We start from the raw sequence: 24,461 nt of genomic DNA, 5'->3' as shown, positions 1-24,461 counted from the left end.
TTATTAAGTCTGCAATGCAATTCCTGCATTACAGACGTAGGTAGGAACGCATTGCTGTGAGATACTCTATAGATATTTCATCGTAGTCTCGCGAGAGACTGTCATAAGTCATAAGAGGAAAATACGAGCTGCCTAAAGAAATCCTATTTTGTTTATATAACCATAATGCCTCCCTCGAAGTATACGACGCCATAAAAATGAAAAAGTAATTTTGCGTGCTTGTTTTGTGTAATATTATTTTAATAATAAGAAAGATAAATACCCTATGCCTGCGCGTTACTTCAAAACATAAATTTAAAAGCACACGTTTTCTTCTCCTAAGAAAAATAGTCGTTTAAAATCGCAGAGGTATATAATTTTCCGGGTAAATGTATCTACGAGACATATATATAGATACATATATATTTCATAACTGTTTAAATGTTATGGAGATATATTAGGTTGGAAATTAATTTGATTTACTTTGCGATGTTTATGCTTTGCCGGTTGCAGATATATAATTTAAGTTAAATAAACAAATAAGTAAATTTTATTATTCCAGTTAGCGAAGCCAATAAATATTTGCGGTGCCTGTAACAACAAGAGTGCACTAATCCACAAGGAAATTGTGTTCACTAACACCGACCTTATTCAGTAATGGAATTCAAACAGCGGGATAAAAAAGCACCAATTTGATAATATTGGCAGACCAAATAAATTTACCAATAGGAATGTTTATACTTCTAATTGGGAGTGGCGAACTAACCAAGCAATAGCAAAATATATGTCAATATAAGGATACCCTTAAGGGGATCAATCAACGAACGAGTCAAACCGAGGGCATCGAGGCGAAATGAAATTACCGTCCAAGATGTTTGTCCAAGAACGGATTAGAAGTGAGGTTAGGCCTTTGTGCTTACCGCTCTATCTCGAACTAAGCTCATTAAAATCCACGCGTCCAATGTTAAACTAATTTCAATATTGAAATATCTCCCGGCTGTTATTGAACGGAGACCGACGATATTGTCCATTTCGAGAGTTTAATTCAACAATAGATGACAGGAGATATTATTTAAAATGCTGAAATATAGTAGAGACTTAGCGAAAACATTTAGATTATTTTAGAGCGCGAGGGCAATATATTTTCGGAAAGGTATACAGGTATTATGATCGGACCATTGCTCCAAGATGCATGGCTTCCTTAAAGCTTAATGCGAACCGTTTGTAGCCAGAAAGCGTCGGGAGAATCAATCACATTTATCACATGCACGAACTGTTTTGCAGAAGCATTAGTCCGGGCGGTTTAAAATAAAACCCACACTCGTTCTGAGCTACACCTTCTCAAAAATATTTAACTCAATCGAGATTGCGGTTCTCTGAGCACTGGAGAGTAGTATCGTGAACCTTTCAGGTAATAGGCGACCAAGTAATCTTACCTAGCAAGTGAAATCGGGCAATTGAGAACTAAGAAAGCCAGGACGGCTAAACTGGAAAATACAAAGTTAGCGCCAAAAACTTTGTCTTCTTTTAAATATATATCTTAGTTGAAGTCTTCCATCAAATAGTTTTTTATTGACAGCGTTTTAAACAAGACGTGTCCGAAAAAATGTCGCCAATAACGCAAATTGAGTAATAAAATAATAATAAGTAATAAAGTTTTTGACAAAAAAAGGGTTAACGCGTAAAATTATTAAAGAAAGGCTGGATGGTATGTACGGCCAAAGTTCTCCTTCGCATTCTGTAATGAAAGAAAGGACAAAACGTTTTTGAATGGGGCCGGACTCCCTTGAAGATGATTCAAGTACTGGTCGAACAGTGGAGGTCATAACGGAAGATATTGTTGCGATTGTGGAAGAGGGAATATTGAGTGATCGATCTTTAAAGGTCAAGGAAATCTCAGAAATTACTAAACTTTCTGATACAAGTATTCGTCGAATCCTGGATGATCATTTAGGTATGTATAAGGCAAGATGGGTTCCTAAAAACCTTTCGGCTATTCAAAAACAACGCCGTGTCGAGTGTGCGCGGTCTTTTTTGGAACTCTGTGGGTCGGAACCGAAGCCTGTGACGGGAGATGAAACTATGGTTCTCTATTATGACCCTCCATCGAAAAAAGAATCAATGGAGTGGCGTCGTAAGGGTGAAGTACCTCCAAGAAAATTCAGAGTCTGCCAGTCAACAAAAAAGGTGATCGCTACGATCTTTTGGGATTGTAAAGCGATTCTTTTGATAGATTTGAAAGAAACTAATACCACTGTCAATGGTAAATATTACGCAACATTATTACATAAATTGCGAGACTGCAGACTTGCACAAGCTGTCATTTTAAAGTGTCCCTATAGTCCAGATATGGCTCCCAGCGACTATTATTTATTTAGATATTTGAAAAAGGACTTACGTGGACGGCGGTTTAACGACGAAGTTGAGTTAAAAGAGGCCGTTTTAGCTCATTTTGCAGACAAACCAAAAAAATATATTTTTAAAGGGATTGAGTTGTTAACAAAGAGATATAATAAGTGTATTGAAGTTAAGGGGGATTATATTTAAAAATAAAAAAAAATTAATACTCTACTTTGTTTCTTTCATATTCAGGCCCGGAAATTTTGGCGCTGCCCTCGTATATGAACAATTTATTCTCGGATGCCTTAGCAGGTCTAACCCCAACACTGCGAGCTCTCACTAACCCTGGTCATTCGTGGATCACCCAAGCAAAAACAACCATAGACAGGGAAATCAGGCAACTCTTAATCAAGAAAGCTACTGCTAAGCAGTCGGTGGGCAGGATTGGGCGATGCTCTGGAGAATACATGAACAATTTCGTCTTAGGAATGAGGTGACTCAATCAAAAACAACCTAGCCAGGGAAATGAGACAACTGGGAACCAAGAAAACCAGAAAGGCTAAACTGGGCAGTGGGCACATTTCTAGGCTCAGGAACATACATAAGCAATCTCGTCATGAGGACCAAAGTCGTCATTTCCATGCGAGCTCTTACAAGTAGTCACTAATAATATTCGATCAAAATGTTTTAAATAAAATTTTGCAATTGTAGAATGCTATCTATCATTATTTAATAATAATATGTATTTTATAATAAATTATTATGCGATTCTCATAACGACTAGTCAATTGACCGTTCAATTCCACAATGCTACTCACAAGGTCCTCTATACAGGATCAATCGGCGGAGTTCCCAAGGGCTAACAAGGAGGGACCAACGGGGGGCTACTCACTTTTTTTCCCAAACCGACTGGACTGTCAACCAAAGCGGGAAGATACGCTCTGCGCACATCTACATGAATTTGAATAATTCCTATTCGGAAATAAAAACTTCGCTGAAAAAATAAAAGACAAAGGAAAACAGGACTAAATAAATTCTGTCCCCTTTACCGAAAAAATCTCGACAACTGAGTTTTGTTTACCTAGCATTTTAATATGAAATTAAATGCATTCAAACGCGAAAGAACGTTACAGGAAGGCTTTTATTTTTTGACGAATTTATTTTTACTCAAGGTTGCTCAAGGTAAATGAAATTTGCCCCGAATATTTAGCCATTTCTGACGCACCATAAATAACATACGATAATTCAAGAGTTAGAGAACCAGGTTTCTACAGCAGTCGGACAATTTTAAAGGGAAATTATCAATCCAAAAGTTAAAATTTTTGTGATTCATTAACCCATTTTGTCCCAGTGGTGCGTGAATGCACCACTGGTTGTATCTGTGAAACAAAACTTTGTTATTGCAAGACTAGACATGTAGAATATACATCCAACCATTGGCGTAATATTTTGTATTAGTTTGTACCTTGTGCAGTGAACATTACAGTTCGTAAAATATGGCATTTTCAAGGTATCTGACTCAAAAGGAATTAGAGGCGGCTATGGAGGAGATCGTGATGGATGAGGACAATAACAATGAAAGTCGTAAGTATTATTTGGATTTACGTATTCTTATGTATTGTAGCATGCCATTCCTTGTAAATTTATGCTAAAAAAAAAACGTGAAAAAATATTTATAGAACATATTGCCGCGGTTTATATTACACCCGACGTGGATACCTTGACTGACGAAGAAGATATGAACGATAACATAAATCTTCAAGGTTTGGGGAATCATAGTTGGATCTTTCGAGTTACATACACCGAATGATACAGCTGTCCTTCAACAGTCCTGTAATTCTTCAACTACTGAAACCGAATGGGACTCATCAGATGATGAAACCTTGGAATTTAAAAGAAGACGTATGCTTTCTGCAAACGACAGGCTTGCTTCTACTGTTAAATGGAAGAAAGGTCAGATTGAGTACACTCACACACCTATATCCGATGAATTTAGATCATGTGAGGAACTAAAAAATAGGCTTTCTGGAAAAACTCTTCTTGAAATATTTTTTATGTTTTTTGATGACGAAGTGATTGATTTGATTTTAAAACTTACATTGCTTAGCGACTTTTAAAAACTGATAAAACAATTACTCAAAGAAATCTTGCACCCTCCATAGATGAAGTGCGTTATGATAATCAAGGTCGCCTCATGATTGTTCATGCTAACAAAAGCCGAGGGAGATGCAGAATCTGCCACAGCCACACAATTTACGTTTGTAATAAGTGCATTTACATACTTCATGCTTTGCAAAATATCACCAAAAATGAAATCGGGTGTTGAGAGTGGTGCGCTCACGCACCAAAAAATATTATGCGATTTTTGTATCAAATGAGGTTCTATTTGGAAAACAATCTACTTTTAGTTGTTTTCTGTCATTTTATGTTACATCTTATATGCCCCAAAACATTATTTAATGTTTTTTCCCAGTGCTTCGTTTACGCAGCAGTATTTTTTTGTATGTTTCGAGTTTTTATTTTCTTGACACATGTAATGTATTCTTAAGTGCAACAAAATAAATAATTTCAGAGCAAAAAGGATTTTTTTTATGCTTTGGATAATATGGGTTAACTGAGCTTTATAGGTGTCAGTGACCCATATTTCAGGCATAGTACTGGGGAATTTGGATAGCTCGAATCGATCGATTGATAAAGATCACTGTAAATATTATCGATAGCAAAATCAACGTCAGTCAAACCAAAGGAGTAGTATAATTATTGGTCATTTGCAAACTAATGCGAAATTTAAAAGATTAGAATGAAGCCCTTCAAAGTCGGAGTAAGAAATTGCCAGCAATGCATAGCGTAAATTTTGTATAAACATAAAATATATAGTTTTTCTGAGATGAAGACTTTCATTGTCTACCACTTTGTGATAAACTCACAATAAACCACCATTTCCTAGATTTCTAGATAAATAGGTACATGATAACCCTGTATACCAATATTCGGTTAAACGTGGGAGAAAGACGGTTATAAATTGAGTATAAAAAATATATATTTATATATGAGAGGGTACACCGCCCTTATATAACAAATTATATTTGCGATGTGCCGCGACCGCGCCTTTTAAAGAGTTGCGAAGACGCGGCAATGAATGATAAGATGTTAAAATGCATTACCATGATGTCACATGAAATAAAAGCCATATACAGAGCGGCATTATGTGAAAAATATGGAAATAATATTGCCCCGGCAAGCAAAGCAGCCCTTCTGCATATGAAATATGCGAATTCGCACCAAACTAGGTGGGGGTTGTGAGGGGCGGCGGAGTTTTTCAAGTTTTTTTTTCAGGCAGAGGTGCCGATTAGAATACCAATGATTCTTACTAACCAAAATTTCATTTTACGGAATCTAACTTCCGATTATTATTATTTCATGTTTTATTTTAGACTTAAAAAAATGTTAATTCAAACTCTGATACAAATTCGCAAATTGCAAATTTGTGCATATTTATCACTTCCGGACAAGGACGGAAAAGGGTTCGAAATGAAAATATGTTTATTCAATGGAGAATACTTTGGAAAATTTAAATTAAAATTTGCCACAGCATGTTGTAAATTTTCGGGTTTCTGGGGCGAAGGAATAAGCGGGGTATGCAAAAATTTTCTTTTCTCAGTTTATTATCAGGAAAGAGTTGGAAAAAGGGCGGATGCCGACTAAACAACGCGACAGAGTTTCGCTGTACGGGTTTTCGTTTATTGAATAAATTTTCCGCCCGATTTGTTTTGGCGAAATGAAAATTTTATTGACAATTTTTGATGCATCGTTCAAATTTTTTTATTAGTTAAATAAACCCAGATATTGACGAAAATTTTTGTTTGTTTATTATTTTTCAATTTTTGATGCATATTATTTGTTTTACTTATGATAGATGACTCGTGTAACAACCCTTGTGGGGGATATTTTTAAAATGATCCCTTCTAAATTCGCATATATCGAGTGGACTCGACGAGGATATCGTTCCATTATCATAACAGTGGGAACACAACATTGTATAGTCATATATTTTGGCTATTTTAGAGAATTTCGATTAGCTGATATATCAATCTGGAGTCTCCTTTCTTTTTAACTGGTTAAAATAAAAACCACAATTACGCTTACCAAAAAAGTCGGTATACGCAGAAACCGTGCAAGAATACAGAAATACCGGATGAAAACTAAAGGTAAAACAGGTACATAAAAATATAAAGCACAAACATTCACTGAAGTCGAAAAACTATAAGAAAAACATGATGTATTTAATATTTACACAAAAGTAAAAGGATTATTAGACAAACAACGACAAAAACAAGTAACTATACTACACTAACTACACATATCATGCAAACTAAAACGGTGTGAAGAATAGATGGAGGAACTCTTTGCAGACACAAAGCAACAAAAAATGTGAAAGTATGGTGGAGGTACATCTTTAGACGCCTACTACGCGCATAAATTATTCGTAAAAGTTTTTTCCAGTCAAATCGAAAGTTGATTTAGATATTTGCAGATTGCAAATCGTTCATTTTCTCTCTCCCAACAATGCCGTGTTCCTGGTCGGTCGGTTCACTGTCAATTATAGGACGCTTTTCTTTTTTCACCCTATCTTCGTCTCTTTTTCTCCATTAGAACCTTTATTCGAGTTTTATTTATTCCGAGCGCCTGGCGGCGTATCGTCAAGCCGATTCGATCTGTCCAATCTTAAAACACAATCTACTTACTCAAATGAGTTTATACTTTAAACCTAATTTATTTGCTTTAAGTTTGGAATGGCGTGCGATTTCTTCTTCGTCTCTCTATATCACACCCGCTTATACTTCCGTAACGTTGAAAATGCAACGGTAATTTACCTATTCAACAGCCTCCGGTTATTTTTTACCGTTTTTGTATTTTTGTCTGCAGGTGGTTTTCGTTAATTCTCAGAATAACTTTTCATTTTATCCACTTTACTTTTCCAATTTAGCGGACAGAGGGAATAGAGAGATATAGAGAAGTAGTTGCTTCAGTAAGTAAAACATTTGAATGAATAGATTTTATTAGTTTATAAACTGAACGGTATATGAAGTGGGACACCAAAGATGTTCGACATTTTGTCAGTGGTGTCGGATTATTATTTTTAAGTCTATTCCCGTTTTACAGGGTGCAAATGTAAGGCAGCGAAAAACTGTAAACTGTAAATATGTTTGTGATGTCGGGTGGTTAATATCTCGGTAGGTTTTTGGCATTTTTTGGCATATTTCGTTGCTATGGAAATATGGATATTTTATGAAATTTCGTTATATTTTAAAACGATAACAGATGATGCCTAAACTGAGACAAAGAATAATTTGTAAAGAAAATGGAAAATGATTTAATTTTGGATTATACCAAGGCGGTATCATTCCATAGACGAGGGCTAATGCCTTACTAATGAAATAAGATTGTTTAATGGATATGTAATAAATAACGTAAACGTAATATTTCTATAGCAACGCAATATACCTAAAAATGGCAAAAAGTTTGGAAGGGATTAAAATAGTAATTAAACGGACATTAACTTAATAGGACTCCCCATATTTACCAAATTCATCGTCAAGTATTTCGCTGCTTTACTTTCAAGCCCCGTATAAAGAGAAGAGATTAAAACATAATAATCCGACACCACTGGTGCATAGATTAAGAATGACCAAGGATGCTCTTGTTGAAAACTAAAATGGGCAAAAAGATGTCGAAATTATAGCTAATCAAAATTAGGCAAGGTTTTGTTTTTTTTTGTAATTGTAATAGAAAGCTTCCTAATTTGGATAATGTATGCTATAGTTCCTAAATGTATGGGCATAATTAGTTTTGGAGTTGGTCTTTGCAGGTATTGGACAGTGTCAGGACGTCATATTGGATTTTTATGTTGAAGTGCAAAAAATATATAAACCATAAAGTCGAAAAAATGTCAGATCAGGAGGATGGTGCTGCACTTTTTTTGAAACGTGAACCATATTCAAATGGATGGTCTAAAACCAACCCAAATCGTTGATTTGTTTTTGTTATATTCAAAACCCAACGCGATCAAAATATTTCATTCATTTCGCGAAACGAGTATCCTCGAGAAATTTGTATTTTTGGGCTCGACGGGAAATAATTTTTCTCGTGAGCGATGTCGGTTGTTGAAAGTCGTCTCCCTTGACGGAAGTGTCAGGGGGCAATTTAGCATCTTATTAGGTGCATCCCAGTCAAATAAAAAAGGAAAACTGAAAAGAAACATAAAACATCCCCCGCCAAGGGTGGAAGAACAATGAAATTAGAAAAAAACGGGGAAGTGAAAGTAAAAAACTTCATCCGAATAATTCGCCCAAGAAAAATACAGTTGAGTAAATAACTGTATCTGAGATGAACGGTAAAGAGGTGGGCGTTGGGGATGGGGATTTAGGGGTGGCGGATATTTACACGAAGAGCCACCGTTAGCAATTTAAATATAAAAGGACCGTGATGCGGGGGTGGGGGGTAGTGCGGGAATCTTCACGCTATGTTGCCGAAGCAATAATCAAACCGATTCGCTGGGGATCCTGAGATAACACTCGCATAATTCCCTAAAAATGCTCTACAGGGGAGCCCATTGTTTCGACTGACGCTTCCAAAAAATTATCGAAAATTTTTTTTACATATCCATCAGAGAGTCTTATTCGACCCAAACGTTTCCCAATTTCCTGTTACGTTTTGCTCATAAAAAAGTTAAGTCAGGCCGGAGGGCCAATAAGTACGGAAAGGCAATTGTTTCGGCAATGGGGGTAGAAATCGCCCCGATCTAAGACGTTTAATTATTAGAACTGCATATAAAACCGAAAGCGCAGGGGTTGATTTGAAACAGTAAGCGAACGATATTGTCTAACGATAAACCAGGCCTGGCTGGCTATAATATAATAAAGCACCCCTCCCTCTCCCCGTTTCAACCCCCTTCTATTCTAAAATCCTCGAAATTACAAACAGAGGGTCTACGGTATGCGCCGTTTCTGTTCCTCCTCTTTCTGGTATTAATGATTCAATATCAATTAGTGGGTACGCTGAATTATATAAACTTAATCTTGGCCTCTGGAAAAGAAATGTTACGACACTGAAATTTGTTTCCGTTTTCTCCGTCTTTTTTTTACTTTTATTTTTGATTTACGGCGCATTTCAATCATTTTTGGGATGATTATTTGAGTTTCTTATCCGAGTATTACTATAATAAGTGCCTAATTTTATTTTTTACGTACAAAAAGATGCTGTGGGAGATGTTAGTCCACCTAGTTCACCTCTGAGCTATTTTATTGAAACTATAGGCATACAAATTGTTGAAATTTACGTTCAACCTAGTTATACCAAATTGCTTTCAATTGCTTCAATAAGATATTCGTCACGATCTTTCTTTAACAAAAACCTCTGGCATGACCAATTTTTATCATTCACGTCATTATTTATTTGACTTTCACTTCTTGGTTTCTGGACTTACCAAATCAGAGGTAAATGATGAACTGGTATGCTCTAACCAAAGCAAAGCAAAACAATGAAAACCATTGTTAGCAACGATCTTTGTTTTACTTTATTTTATTACCTGCATTGGTTACCACCTGATTGTTCTCTTCAACAAAATTTTGGTTAACTTTTTTGCATATTTCTTTATGGAGTATTTGCCTTAGAAGCTTTTTTGAAGCAATTTAAATGACCCCTAACCCTTAATAACTCTCTCTCTCTCTCTCTTCCCCTCGCTCTCTGTAAACTGTAAAGTTGGCAACACAGGATCTTAATACGGATATTATACGTCACTTCGCCAACTTAAAAGCGGTTCGCGTTAATTTATGAGCGTCCAGCAGGAGAGCGTTAGCAGGAAAATCTGTCGATGCACCATATGTCGTCCGTTTCTGCAAACGACAGCCATCATTTGTAACCGTGCTGCGCGGCGCTGGGTTCTAAACAACGACTCCTGCTAAATATTAATAACTCTCACTCGATTACCTTATCCTTAGCAGGATTTTAGGGTGTACCGATTTATATTAATTGGCGGCCGTTTAACCTCTCAACAATTTTCCTGGCTCAGACCCGAGCAACCGAGGCGACAAGGTCCGTTCTGCTGAATTCGGCCATTCCTGCTATAGTCGCTAGCCCTTAAATTTATGATCGTATATGCCACTTGTTTTAATCGTTTGCCATATATACATACCATCGCCCGGGTCACAGATTTGCTTGAGATATTATTTTCTGGGGTGGGGTTAATCATTTAGAAATATAGGGAATTAAGCTGAGAATTTATTACTTGTTTTAACAAGCTAGCTATTTCGGTCCACTAAACGAAGAAGAAATCCTACTTAGTGGCCTAAATCCCAAATTGACAATATTAAAGGGTAATTGTTATATTATGGTAGTTTTATATCTTGACCTTCTGCTTTCGTCGATATGTTGAGATTTTGACATATTTTGTGTTTTTGATAGGTAATTTAAAGAAACTTTTTATTTGGTGTATATGGCTGTAAATTGTCGAGTGATAAAGTCTTTTTCTAGTTCTACCAAAATCAATTCTTATTTCTTCATTTCCTCTTGTGTTGTAATTATGATATCCGTTTAAAAAAACTAGTACATACCCTGAAAACCCTTTTTGTATTTGTTTTTGGATCATTTGATCAATATATAAAGTTTTGAATTATTTCTGGAAGTTCGCAGAAACTATTAATACACATCTAGTTAATACAAATTGTTCAAGGTTAAACTTGAATTTATTTGGAACAAAACTTTTAATCTTGCTTGAAATAGTTATTCCTGACATCATGCTCAGTGCTAGTTTTGTAGTTTTTGTATATGGGAATAATTTTTCAGTTCTTGGGGAAACTGGGGAAAGTTTTAGCGTGTCTTCTTTAATTATGTTATTAGTCCCTACGGCACACTATTATTTTTTGTCCTATCTCTTTTAACATGGTTGACTCCAGAACTATAGTTTTTGCGACTTCATCTTGAAATTTAACTTGGAAGAAGGACGATTATCAAGATTTTGCAGTGTTACAAGATAATAATAATGATAATAATTAGCAATAATAATAAAGGATCCTCGCTCAAATCTCATTCTTTACGGCAACAAATAAATAATTATACCGGGTGTTTTATTTTATATCGCTCGAACTACTCCATTCTATGGACAAGAAAATTTATAACAAATATCTTTTACGGATAAAAAAAACGGCGCAATATTTTTGGATGCATTAAAAATTGGCATATTTATCAAGTCCGCGCTAAGCATTTTTCTATTGTCCGCCAGCAATCCCTCGCATCTGACCCTTTAAGGCGCTCGGAAAATACGTAAAACCCTTATGCGTTACGTCTATCTTACGTAGCATTAAAGGGACAGGCACTCTAGAATATATTTTGATATTAAAAACGGTATTTTATACTTTTATGGGCTACATTTGTCTTCCTTTATTTTTTGTCGCCGAATAAGCGGTTGTTTGGTGGTCCATGATTTACTTGTTTATGGGAGAGACCGTTCGTCCATTTTATGTCGCGAGGGCGGTACAGTAATTTCAGCTGACATATTTCGTGCAATTCCGAATCCTGTAGATCTTCATTAAAATTTTCAACGCGCTTCCAATATAGAGCATTTTACTCCCGCCCCCAAAACGTGGAAAATAACATTTTTCCGCAACTTCCGACAAAATTGTAACAAATTAATTAAAAACGTATCCTTTTAACCGTAGTATGGTGGAAAAAAAGACGCAGTTTAATAAAGCGTGTCGTTTATAAAATATCCCGGCGCCGAGCACATTCCAATCAATTTGATAACGCGCCCCGTCGCCCCCTCGCGGTGTGAAAACTTCCAGCTATACGGATATAGCCGTTAATTCCTAATATCGCAGCCCAAATACTCACAGCATACTTTTTTAAACTGATAATGAAAAATTTCGCGATAATACGGTACATCCAGCTACCCCTCCTGATCGTCACAACTCTTCTCCATTTATACGGAACGAATATGCCCAGGGCAGGACTTACTATTTTTCCATAAATCGTTTATTTACAGAAACAATTTCTATTATATTTTCTCTATATTGACCTTTTTTTATCAATGATGTTATTATCAGGATATAAAAAGGACGCAAGCATTATCTACTTTTGATAATTGTTTTGTTAATAATTATTTCCACGTTTCAAATTATACACTTTTTTAAAACTTTCACCATCTGAATATTCATTTTATTTTCTGTTTTCATTTCTTGTAGTTTTTTTTACGTCTTAGTAGTCAGTACAATACTTCAGTTCTCTTACCATACTCTGTATTCTTCAAACATTTATTAGTTAATTATCTAAACATTTGTTTTATCATTTTCAAGCGTTCCTTAATTATTATTTTTTGCTACTTTTTCGTTATTACTTAGACCTAATCGTTAAATATATTTTCCTGTCTGGTAAATGTCGTAACTTGTTCAATTAATGTTGTAATTACACTGTTTCTCTTTTCTTTTGTTCTTTTTTTTTTTAAATAAGAATTAATTAAATTAAATTTAAGGCAAAGCAACAAACATTTTTTTGATTTGCGAATTTTCACTCGGAATACTTAAAATACCATTTTTTTCTGAAATTATATGTTAGTAACAGTGATGAATAACTTAAAAATGGCACAACAATCTAACAATCTAATGACGAACTAATAAGTTTTTTAATAGATTGACTTAATAGAGGCAAATGGCAAACGATAAATTTTTTATTTGACTTAAAATCTATTTCAGAATTAACCCTGAAAATGATGTGGCAAGCACGGCCCGGTATAATTACTTGTAAAAAGGAAATACTCTTATTTTAATAGAATAAAAAATAGGCATTTTATATCCCTTGACCTGTCCCCTCATAAGCCTTGTCACATTTTTGGTACCACATAACCTCCATCAATTCACATCTGCTTAAAATAAAAATTTTCTTCTGCCTCCTTTGGTATTGCTTTATACTTGCTGTAAAAGTGTTTTACGGTTATTGTATTTTACTACTAATCTTATAATTCTGTGAACACTACGGCTTATACCTATATACTTATAATGACGCTACCGTAAGTATGTTTTAATTGATCTGTCATTAGACTGACATTTCCTTCCCCTTAGTCTGGCATAAACGAATCCTGCGGACTAATATACAAGATAAATGGTGAAAAATGACAACAGCGCCTATTTATTTATAATAGGGAAAAAATAATTTTAATGGACAAAGATTACTTTACGCCTATGGCCGAGGTTGAGACGAACTGGAAGGAATTTCAAATTTTATTACTCTACAATTTTCTGAAATAAGCTAGAATAACAAATACATTGAAACTGTTGTCCCAATTATTTTCAACGTCAAAATAATTTTAATTAATAAACAAAATAATCTCACATTAATAAATTCACTTTAAAGAATCCTGCAGGCTAATATACAGAATAAGTGGTCAAAAATGACAACAGCGCCTATTTATTTATGATAGGGAAAAAATAATTTTAATGGACAAAGATTACTTTACGCCTATGGCCGAAGTTCAACTCAGATTAATAAATTCACTTTAACGTCAATCTTGTAGTGTTTAGCCATTTTTTTCGTTATTATTCTCCAATCTTTATGACTGTCTTTTTTTTAGAAGGAAAATTGCACTTTTATGAACTGGCACTATAAGTACTGTAAGTTTAATTGATTATTTTTATACAACAAAACGTATTTGGGGGACAAGGTCCATTGCGCGGGGGAAATCTCAAAATCGTTCTCAATCAGGGCCTGTCCCGTAGTCGAAACTGGGGGAAACTCGGGGGTGATGTTTATATGTTGTTTTGATGCTATATATATATTGTATACAATCGTGTACAGTGAGGGTTGGTCGTGGTTTAGTTTGGCGTCAGCATTCGACGATGGCACATCGTTCGCCGCCGTTCCGACGGATGACGGACGTCGGAATATACGCTGCTTTTCATTCGTTTCCGGTAATAATTGCTTCGAATTTTGTTTACTTTGTTCGTTGGCGATTTCGAACGCGGATTATTCGTTTCTTTTATTCCGACTATGTATCGAACATTTTTCTTTAGTTTTTATTTCCGTCGAATTCGGACGTAGTATTTTCAATTTCTAATAATAAAACAGGTCGAGGTTTTCAAATTTAACGTTGGCTTAAATTTGCAATTACAACGTTCGTGCTCAAGCAATAATAATTGTTAAATACGTTCGTCCTAACTGAATCCAATTAAGTAGTACGAAAAGGGGAATGAATTTTCCTAATATGTTTTTCCAATATTCGCCTACTGTAGAAAGAACTACTAAACTTCAAAGCCATTTAGCAACAATTTAAGTTAAATATAATCGGCACTGTTTTATTAACGCAATATGAAAACACTTAAAGGTTGTCGAATTATTCAATGTCTTGTAAGAATGTTTTCGGTAACAATTTCTTTTGCGCGCCGCTAATGTAAACAATAAGTTATAAATATTTATTAAATATATAACAATAATAATTTATTAAAGTGTCAAAACAAACATACCCGAACTAGTAAACACCAATTTATTTTTTATTTTTTGTTTGACGTATACTCCGTTGTCATTGAATATCTGTTTATATTAATTATACCGGTCGATGCAAATCTGGATAGTTGTTTGTTAAATTCGTTAGTACCATTTAAAATAATGGGATGTCAACATTTTTCTGACGAATATATTTCGAACGTGCGGAATGATATGATGATTTGGTTTTCTCATTAGTGCTAGCTAAACAATTAACAATGATATGTCGAACCATTCAAACTTAATCTTATTTAAAATATTTTAAACAATTATTCTAAAAATATATACATTTCCATGAGAGTAAGATAAATATAAATTTTCTCCATAATTTTGAAATCACCAAGTTTATTTTATGAAATAAAAATAATAATCGTTTTTTAAATTTTGCTGACTTTCAAAAAGTTATTTTAAAATGCTTTTTCAACAAATTTAAAACAAATTCTTTCGAATTTTAATTTTAATATGTACAGATGAAATTTAATTTAATAAAATTATAAATAAATATTATTAAATAATAAATAAATATATTTTTAAAATTATTAACAATTCGATTTTAACAAATTTCCACCTGAAATTATAATTATTATTTTTTAAGCAATATTAAAATTGAAGTCTTTAAACTTCGCATCTCTTCCGAATAAATAATTATTATCTTAAAATTCAATAAGAATAACTTTTTTTACAAATTTCAAATAAATTTCTTCTGAATTTTAATTTTGTGAAAGTGTGTGAGAATAGATTTCGTTTCTATTTTAATCTTGCTATTTAATTTCTAATTTTATTTGTTTTGAATTGCCACAGATATTTCGGTTTTCGAGTTGAAAATATATATATTCACATGCTATATTATAATTAGGACTCATACTTAACAATTCCTTTTTAACAAAATTAAAATAAATCTCTCGTAGACTTTTATTTTTATTCATATTTTTTTGATTTACCTATTTAATTTATAATTCTATTTATTTCGAACTGTTAAAAAAACAACAACATAAATTTCGCTTGTCAACTTGGAAATATACATAAAATTAGAATACGTTTTTAATAAAATTAAAATAAATTTCTTCCATCTTTTTATTATGATCTGAATGGATAGATCGTTTTAATTTCTATTTTAATTTTGCTATACAATTTCTAATTCTTTTTATTGAGTTGTTAAAAAAATAACATACATCTCGCTTCACAACTGTTATTTTAAAAATATATGACAATTTGTTTTCAACGTGCTAAAAATAAATAATAAAACAATAAAATTTCCAATTCCATTTGTTAGGAATTTTTGAGATGCATGCAAATATTTTATATTTAGAATACATAACAATTCGTTTTCAATTTAAAAATAAATGTCTGCCAAAATTTTATTTATAATGGGTGAAATTTAACTTATTTTTTTTTTTTAATTTTGGTTTCTAATTTATTATTGTGTTTATTATTAATTGCAATCTAAATCAATTATGGATCTTAATGGATAAAAATGTATATACAAATATAATCTATTTATTGTGATTTATTGTTAAAATAAACACGGCATATATATGGTAAATGCTATTTTGCAATAACAATTTGCTTAAACAAAAATAAGATTCCGTTTAAAATTCATTCATTTCAGATTCGAATTTTATCAATTATTATTTTTAATCAAAAAAAATCGGGAAATTTCATATTTAAATTCGGATAAAAATATAAACAAATATAGTAAGTGGTACCTGGGCGAAAGAAGCCAACATTCGCGTCTCGCAATACTTCATCTGTGTAGCAGGGGCGCGCGTATTCAGCGTCTCGACGTATTTCCCGCGCGTACGGTGTTCGTCAGTAAACACACAACACTCACAGCACAACACCTAAACACAACTAAACACATAAACGGTAACAGCCCCTATTAATTATTTCTTTTTCGCTAGAAAGAACAAGAGTTAGTTGTGTTGTTGCGCAAAAAGGGTCATTGAAGTTGCCGAGATGCTACACGACGTCGGTTCGTAGGCGGTCCGTGCGTCTAGCGATGCGCCGATGCTGGCTGCTGCTGCTGCTGCAGTTTGTGTTGTTTGTATGTGTGTATATCTATAGCGAGGCGGCCGCCAGACGCCTGGCCACGCAAAGCGGCACCGCGCAATCCTGACACCTTCCGTTTTGCCTTGCCTTACCGCCACCACCCCCTGCTGCTGCTGCTGCCACCGCCACCGCCGCCGCCGCCGTCGTTACTCCTGCTGAGTCCGGTGTCTTCGGCAACTTGCAAGACAAACGGTTCACTCCTCCCGTTCGGGACGTTCCATAAACACCACCTTGTTGTAGGCGGACGGGCAATATATTATATTTTACGGGAAAGCCGACGTTTTATAGTGAGGATCTTTTGACTCGAAGTATTGCCGCCGTCCACTTATTATCGATAAGCGGTCGCTTTATTTGATCCGGAGCTTAATGGTAATAGTTTTCGTAGATTTTAAAAAGAAATACTCTCGTGTCGGTGTATTATTTTCGAAAACTTCCGAATAAAACACCATATTAGGGGATCGAGTATCAAAATTACGCGAAAGTATATATATTTGCTACGTTTGTATAATATATATACAAAAATAGCATCAGTTGCTCCGGCACCGAGGGGAAATTTTTTCAATAAAATTCACCGTTGTATTAGAAAAACTTCAGAAAGTCGCCCGGGAAAAATTAAAATTACACGAATAATTTGATAATTTTTTTACAGAAGGGATTTTCAAATTTCAAATGAAAACAGCTTTACCTTACTTTCAAAATTATAAGAAATTTAATAGAGGATTTTTTTTTGTGGACAGAAAGGTTTGCAAATTTGATCACTTACCGTCAGAACATTTTATAGTGAGGATTTTTCGGTCCTAAGTTTGGCAGTGTCAACTTATCACCGATATGGTCGCTTTATTTGATCCGGAGCTTATTGGTAATAGTTTTCCTAGATTTTAAAAAGAAATACTCTCGGGTAGGTGTGTTATTTTCGAAAAATGTAATAAATAATGTAATAATTTTTTTACAGAAGGGATTTTCAAATTTCAAATGAAAACAGCTTTACCTTATTTTCAAAATTATAAGAAATTTAATAGAGGATTTTTTTTTGTGGACAGAAAGGTTTGGAAATTTGATCACTTACCGTCAAAACATTTTATAGTGAGGATTTTTCGGTTCTAAGTTTGACACTGTCAACTTATTACCGCTTTATTTGATCCAGAGCTTAATGGTAAAAAGAAATACTCTCGTGTAGGTGTGTTATTTTCGAAAATATATTTGCTACGTTTGTATAATATAATTTTAAACGAAAATATATTTGCTATATTTGTGGAATATTAAAAAAAACAGCTGTTTTTGCAGCGAAGGGAATTTTTTTCAATAAAATTTACCGTTATATTAGAGAAAACTTAAAAAAACACCTGGCAAAATTTAAACTTGTACAAATAATTTAATATTTTTGTAATTGACAGGATTTTCAAATTCCGAATAAAAACACCTTTACATTATTTTCAAAATTAAAAGAAAGACATTTAATAGAAGATTTTTGTTTGCAGATTTTAATGGAAAATTCTCTCTTGTACGTGTGTTATTTTTGAAAATTTCGGATTAAAACTCTATATTAGCAGATCGAGTACAAAAAAATGCACGAACGTAAATTTTAAACGAAATATACATATTTGCTTTGCTCGTATGACATATAAAACAGTTGTTCTTGCACCGACAGGGAATTTTTTGCACTAGAATTCCCCATTATATTAGAAACAATTTTAGAAAATCACTCGGGAAAAATGAAAATTACAGAAATAGGTTGTGAATTTTCAAAGGTCAAATAAAAATCTTACCTACAAAATTAAAAAAAATGTTGTGTGTTATAGAGGAATTCTTTCCTGATTTGAATTTGATACAAGTTACCTGCACAACGTTTTATAATGTGGATTTTAATAGTAATAGTTTTAGTATAAGACTTGGGTATAAAAAATACGCTCGCGTAGATTTTAAACGAAAATATGTTTGATGTGTTTGATAGTATTAAAAAAACACAGTGTTTCTTGTATAGATGTGAAAATACATAAAAATTATTTACGAATTTTTCAATAGAATAATGGATTCTTAAATTTAAAATGAAGATAGGTATAGTATCACTATATCGATTCCATTTTATATACTATGTGCATCTACCTACGCTACATCCGGATTGTAGCAAATCTATTGCGACAATATAGCTTTTTTACTCCCGTCTGTAAAATACCTAATTACACACCGATGTAGCGTTCGGGAACCGTCACCTTAAAACGTCAGTTTCGTTTCCCACGAGTCCGAGCCACTTCGGACATTTCCGGGATTTTACCGCACGGGTTTGGGAGCAATCGGATGTTTTCAAAGATTTTACTGCACGGTTTGAATTTTGACGTTTGTCAATTCTGCCGGTCATGTCAGTGAATGTATAAGCGTTGTTTTGCGAAAAATTATCCAAAAATTAACGGTCGTAGTATGCAACACATTCGGTAAACTTTTTAAGTCACTCGTTCCGCCCCTGTCAAATAAATTCGTGGGTCAAATGCCGTTTACCGCACTTGTTGCATAATATACTATTTTGTGATTTTAACTATGTTTTAACGAGTAATTAGAGACTCTATCTAATCTATAATTATTATTAAATGTTTTTACACTGACAAATCGAAATGTATAAACAAAATTCTGTATAGATTCATTAACCGCAATCTAATAGGTACAAATCAGTACTATAGTGATGGCGGAGACTTTTATAGATGCATAGCATAGATGATAGTTTTATTAAAGTGGTCTAAATAAATAATTTCATTTCATATATGTTTTATAATAATAATAATAATAATAATAACAAAAAAATATATACAATATTAATATTTTTCAAAACAATGTAAACAGATAGCTCAAGAGCGGTGCAGTCTAGCTTTAAATAGCTACTCTACTGAACCGCTAAAGAACAATTTATATAATTAATAAATTGCGCACTATTTATTGAAATATAAAATGGATGAACCACAAACAACATATGAAAAATAGCTGCAAAATCGGAAGAACAACATAACTCTATTACACACTACAGAAAATCCAATTGAATATAAATAAATTGATAAGTCACTATAATCCCTTGCTAATAACATAATGAGTAACACATTATTAGGAAAACTGTATTTGCAACAAATGATCTTTGTACCTTTTTTTAAATGAATATAAATTTAAGTTACTGAAGTCCTGTGTCAAAGAATTATAGACACGAATTGTGTTGAATGTGTTGAATGTGAAAAATGTACGAAACAAGGTACTCTCTCTGATGATGTGCCATCGTGATGTGGTCTGTATACCTGTATTACATTCACAGAATTTATAGTACACATAGGAGTAAGCCGCTCTCTCAGCAAAGTGGTTGGATCGAGGTTATGGATAATTTTCATAACGAATATGTTGAAATAAAGAGCTCTTCTTTGTTCCATTTTAAGCCAATTAAGTTGCCGATATGCAGCAGATACATGGTCATATTTTTGAAGACCCATAATAAAACGAACACAAGCATTCTGCAACCTTTGAATACGGCACTTACACTCGTTATCAATAAAAAAAAACCATACACTACATCACAGTAGTTAAATTGTGAGTGAACAAGTGACCCACATAATTGTTTTCTTAGTCTAAAATTTAAAATATGCCTGTTACTATATAAGAATTTTAGTGAGAAATATGGCTTTTGAAAGACGTTTTTTAAATATTCACGAAATCTTAGATCACAATCTATGATCACCCCCAAATTTTTTGCTGAATCGACAACGGAAAGTTTAATATTTATATTAATATTTTTTTTAGGTAGCTTAACTTTATTTTTATTTCCAAATAAATATCGTTTTGATCATCTACTACCATTTAACATATAGGAAATATCCCAGGTTCATGGGGTATTTGTAACAGTGTGTTTCGTTTTTATCAAAGGCATAGGGGGGAAAGACGCTGCGTGGGCTTATTCGTTACCAACTGACAGAAATAAAAGATTTGTTTCCAACGTATCAGCGAAAAGAAAGAGAGTTTTGAAATTCTATAAAAAACGACTTAAAAGTACTGGAATTTCGAATTCGTCGAATATTAAGTGTTTCCCGTGTTATATTCGAAATTTTAATTAGATGAAACGCCACGATTAGCCCCAAAATGCCCGGAACAGCGTTTTGGAAACTGAACACTCTCCGGCTTCGATGGGAAAACGAACGGAACGGTGCGAGCTTGTTTGTGTTTGGGTTTCGGGAGCCATCTGTAAAACAAATACTGCTGTCACTCGGCGCTCTTATTGTCTTTTTGTTATAGAAATAAACCGCCAAGCGGCAGATGAGAAAGCGGCTGCGGCCGCCATTTTAATTCGGGTTGTTCCTCAACACAAGCCCCCCCTTCCCCATGGCCCGCGCCACCCCGTTAAACAAAAGCCTAATTCGTTTATCGCTGAAGACCTGCAAAAATATAATATTCCGCGATTTGTTTTTTTAAGTGGGAGGGAGAGCCGCTTTGTTGGCTTTCGGATTCTTCGACTGAGCCGATGAATGGACATAATGAGAAGGATTTCGAATCAGTTTTTGTTTTGTTTCATATCCAGGACGCGCGGATACGCTTTAAGCTTGACTTTCTTTTATTCTTTCGTCGCAGTAATTAATTTAGATTGTTTACTACCCTTAACGAAGTATTCCCGCTGAATATACGTTCGGGACTTTACCGGTTCTAGCGCTTCAAAAGTTCCATTTTTCTATGTTACAGCTGTGTACAGCATCACGACTACAGTCCGCATTACATTTGATTTTTTTTTATTAATTACTTAATTATTTTAATCAGTTATTGAATGGTTTATGTCAATTATTTTTTATATTAATTTGAAATATTTTTTGAAAACCTTTTGTTTAAGTGTTTTGTTTGTTAAAATTCCGAAAAATAGCCTCATTTTTAAATATTCTTTCAAAAATATCAATTTTAATTGGTAAAGAAAAACGTCAGATTTATTATTTTTGATGCAGAGGCTATCCTCGGGATCCGAATTTGCGAGAGTAATATGTACAATAGAAATACAATCAATTCAAGAACGCAACAGAGAAAAACAAAGAAAACACAGACAAAATAGCAAATGCATGTGGTGGAAAATCCAAAAAATAAACAAAAATTAAAACTTACATCAATTTCGCTACTTAATTTATAACATAGTTAAGTTTTTGTATTTTGTAACTAAGTTTTAATTTATAATTATTATTAAAACTTTACTAAACTCTTGCCAAAAAATGTATAGGCGAAGTTCTCAGCCTTATCAGCCAGGGTCCAATAGAAATAAATCTGTACTATGGAGATTTTTATAGATGCAAATGAAGATGTTGTTTCTTGAAAACCAAAATGTTCCGTGTGCTTTAATTTATTCATTTGAGAGCATGGAAATTTTAGCGGAGGGAAATTAATAGCAAATAATAAAAAAGAACATAAACATTTTTTTACTCTGCACTGTGGGATACCAAGAGCTTAACACTGTTTAGGTTCCAAATTTTTTTCGAAAGGATATTAAATTCGTAAAAACAATCAGATGTCGCACACGCATTAATATCTGCAGGACCCTTTTAACATGTTCTCATCAGTTTGATTGTTATTTACCCTCAGATGATCTAATTTCGGGAACAGGCATCGTCTCGCATTATACAAACGAATCTATAAATTTGTAAATATCAGATGAGCGGTTCAACTGACCGTTCCCGAAAGGGGGATTATTTATTTGTTTACCATCCTGGGGGAGACCCCCGCATCCCTCGCTTTTCGTCTTATTTCCCCTTGGCCTATGCGTCCGTGTGAATCACTTTGTCACTAATAAAACGGCCATATTTTAAATCTGTTCTGCTGAGACGGCTTAATATTCCTCCGCAAAAGGGAGAACCAATAATAAGGGTATTGTTAATTTTTTTTTCGGTCCTCTATTCTTCCTTGCCGACAAAAAGACTGTCAACATTTCCGAAGACATTGAATAAGTGCCCCTTTTCCTTCAATGGCCTTTCGAGAAAATCGATTTAGGATCGTTCTTTTCATTACTTTGTTTCGTCTGATTAGTAAACTTCAAAATAGGTTGCGACGTAGATATTTGAGATTCTCGTTGTATTGCACGGGCTGTAAAAATGTTTTCGATTCGTCGTAAAAATCTTTCAAACGGCACAACTTTCAATAGGAGTTGCACATTATGGCTTGGGGAAAGGCAATATACGACATAAAATAAAAATAAAGTATGGGGACACCCTGTATACCCGCGATAGTAACCGTACCCTATAACGCCCTATAATATATTGGTAAGTCCCCAGGCCGAAACTTTGGCGAGGGACTACGACGTTCACGACCAGGCCGGAAATTAAGAGCTATGTCGAAAAAATCATCATCAAACGTCATTGCATATTTAATATGTATCAAGGTTAATTAAATATTTATCAGTACGTGTTAGTTTAATCAAATTTTAAGGTTGTTATTGTTATTATTATCGTTACGTCCGCGGGACCAGCACGTGCGGCTGGAGCGATATCGAATGCCTGAAATATATAGAACATCAAATGGTATAGGGGAGTAATAAATTTGAAGGCAATATTATTTTTCGTTGCAGGTGCCTATATTTTCAATATCCTGCTGATTTTTGGCACATAAGTTTGTCGCCGAATTTCGCTTAGCATTAGAATATCTGCTACGGTCTTTATTTATTTAGATTCCCTCAGCGAGATAAGCGCTTTGTCCCGAAAAAGTTTTTCAATATTAATTTTGCGTAAATAATTGATTTATACAATAAAAAAGTTGAATAAAAGGTTTCCCTTTTGAGGGGAAAACAAGAATTTAAAAATTAACTTAAGAAAAATGTCCCTTCAATAAAACACGACGTTGCGGCGAGAACTTTCTGTTTTTCAATTTAAATCGGCGGCGACATTTAAACGGGCGAAGGAAGTTCACAGAATTCACATTAAATTATATTTAAAACCGCTTTTTAATTTCGCCATGATGGCGAGTGCGAACTTGGGGGTTGGAAACGAGAGGTGACGTGGGAAAAGAATCGCCCATGTCGCGCGGGTGGAAGCAGTCGGCACCTGGCATTTGTTGAAATCTTTAATTAAAATACGAGGCGGAAAACAAAGAATGTTGCAAAATTAGCTTCATTTCTAATTATGGTGCGCTCCGCGAATATCTTCATTTCGAATGCTCTTTCTACTTCGAAAACTTTTAACGGGTATACATCGATCAAGCTGAAATACTTTTTTACGTTGTTATTTAGAATTCGAGGCCGCAGTACAAGACGTACTTTAACTTTAGTAATTGTACTCGCATTTAAATATCTCCCGCACAATGAGCTCCAAGTCAAGAAAACGAGTGGACCGACTAAACATTAATAATATTTTGAATACAGATGTCCGATTCTCTTTTTGATAGTGACGATCGATTTTTTATGAGATTTCTGCGACCATTTTTTGAAAAAGATTAACGAAGTGGGCATTTATAAGTCTGTTCACAATGAACACAATGTTGTCTTCAGATGTTGAATGTTTCAAATGAATATAATGTATTGGGAGATGGGAAAAAACTCATCGAGAAAAAACATCCAATGGAAATGATGGCAAAATACGAAA

At 34.0% G+C, this 24,461-nt stretch overlaps 1 protein-coding gene across 2 annotated transcripts in view; it reads right to left on the bottom strand.

Annotated features, from left to right (window-relative positions):
• Positions 1 to 24,461, bottom strand: part of LOC132695545 (forkhead box protein P1) — a 130,437-nt gene that overhangs the window by 14,491 nt on the left and 91,485 nt on the right. The window lies entirely within an intron of this gene.

The sequence above is a fragment of the Cylas formicarius genome, unplaced genomic scaffold (assembly GCF_029955315.1).
Source record: "Cylas formicarius isolate icCylForm1 unplaced genomic scaffold, icCylForm1.1 PGA_scaffold_12__32_contigs__length_19106922, whole genome shotgun sequence".
Lineage (NCBI taxonomy): Eukaryota > Metazoa > Arthropoda > Insecta > Coleoptera > Brentidae > Cylas > Cylas formicarius.
Note: the sequence above shows the minus strand (reverse complement) of the source record. Positions and strands in the feature narration are given on the sequence as shown.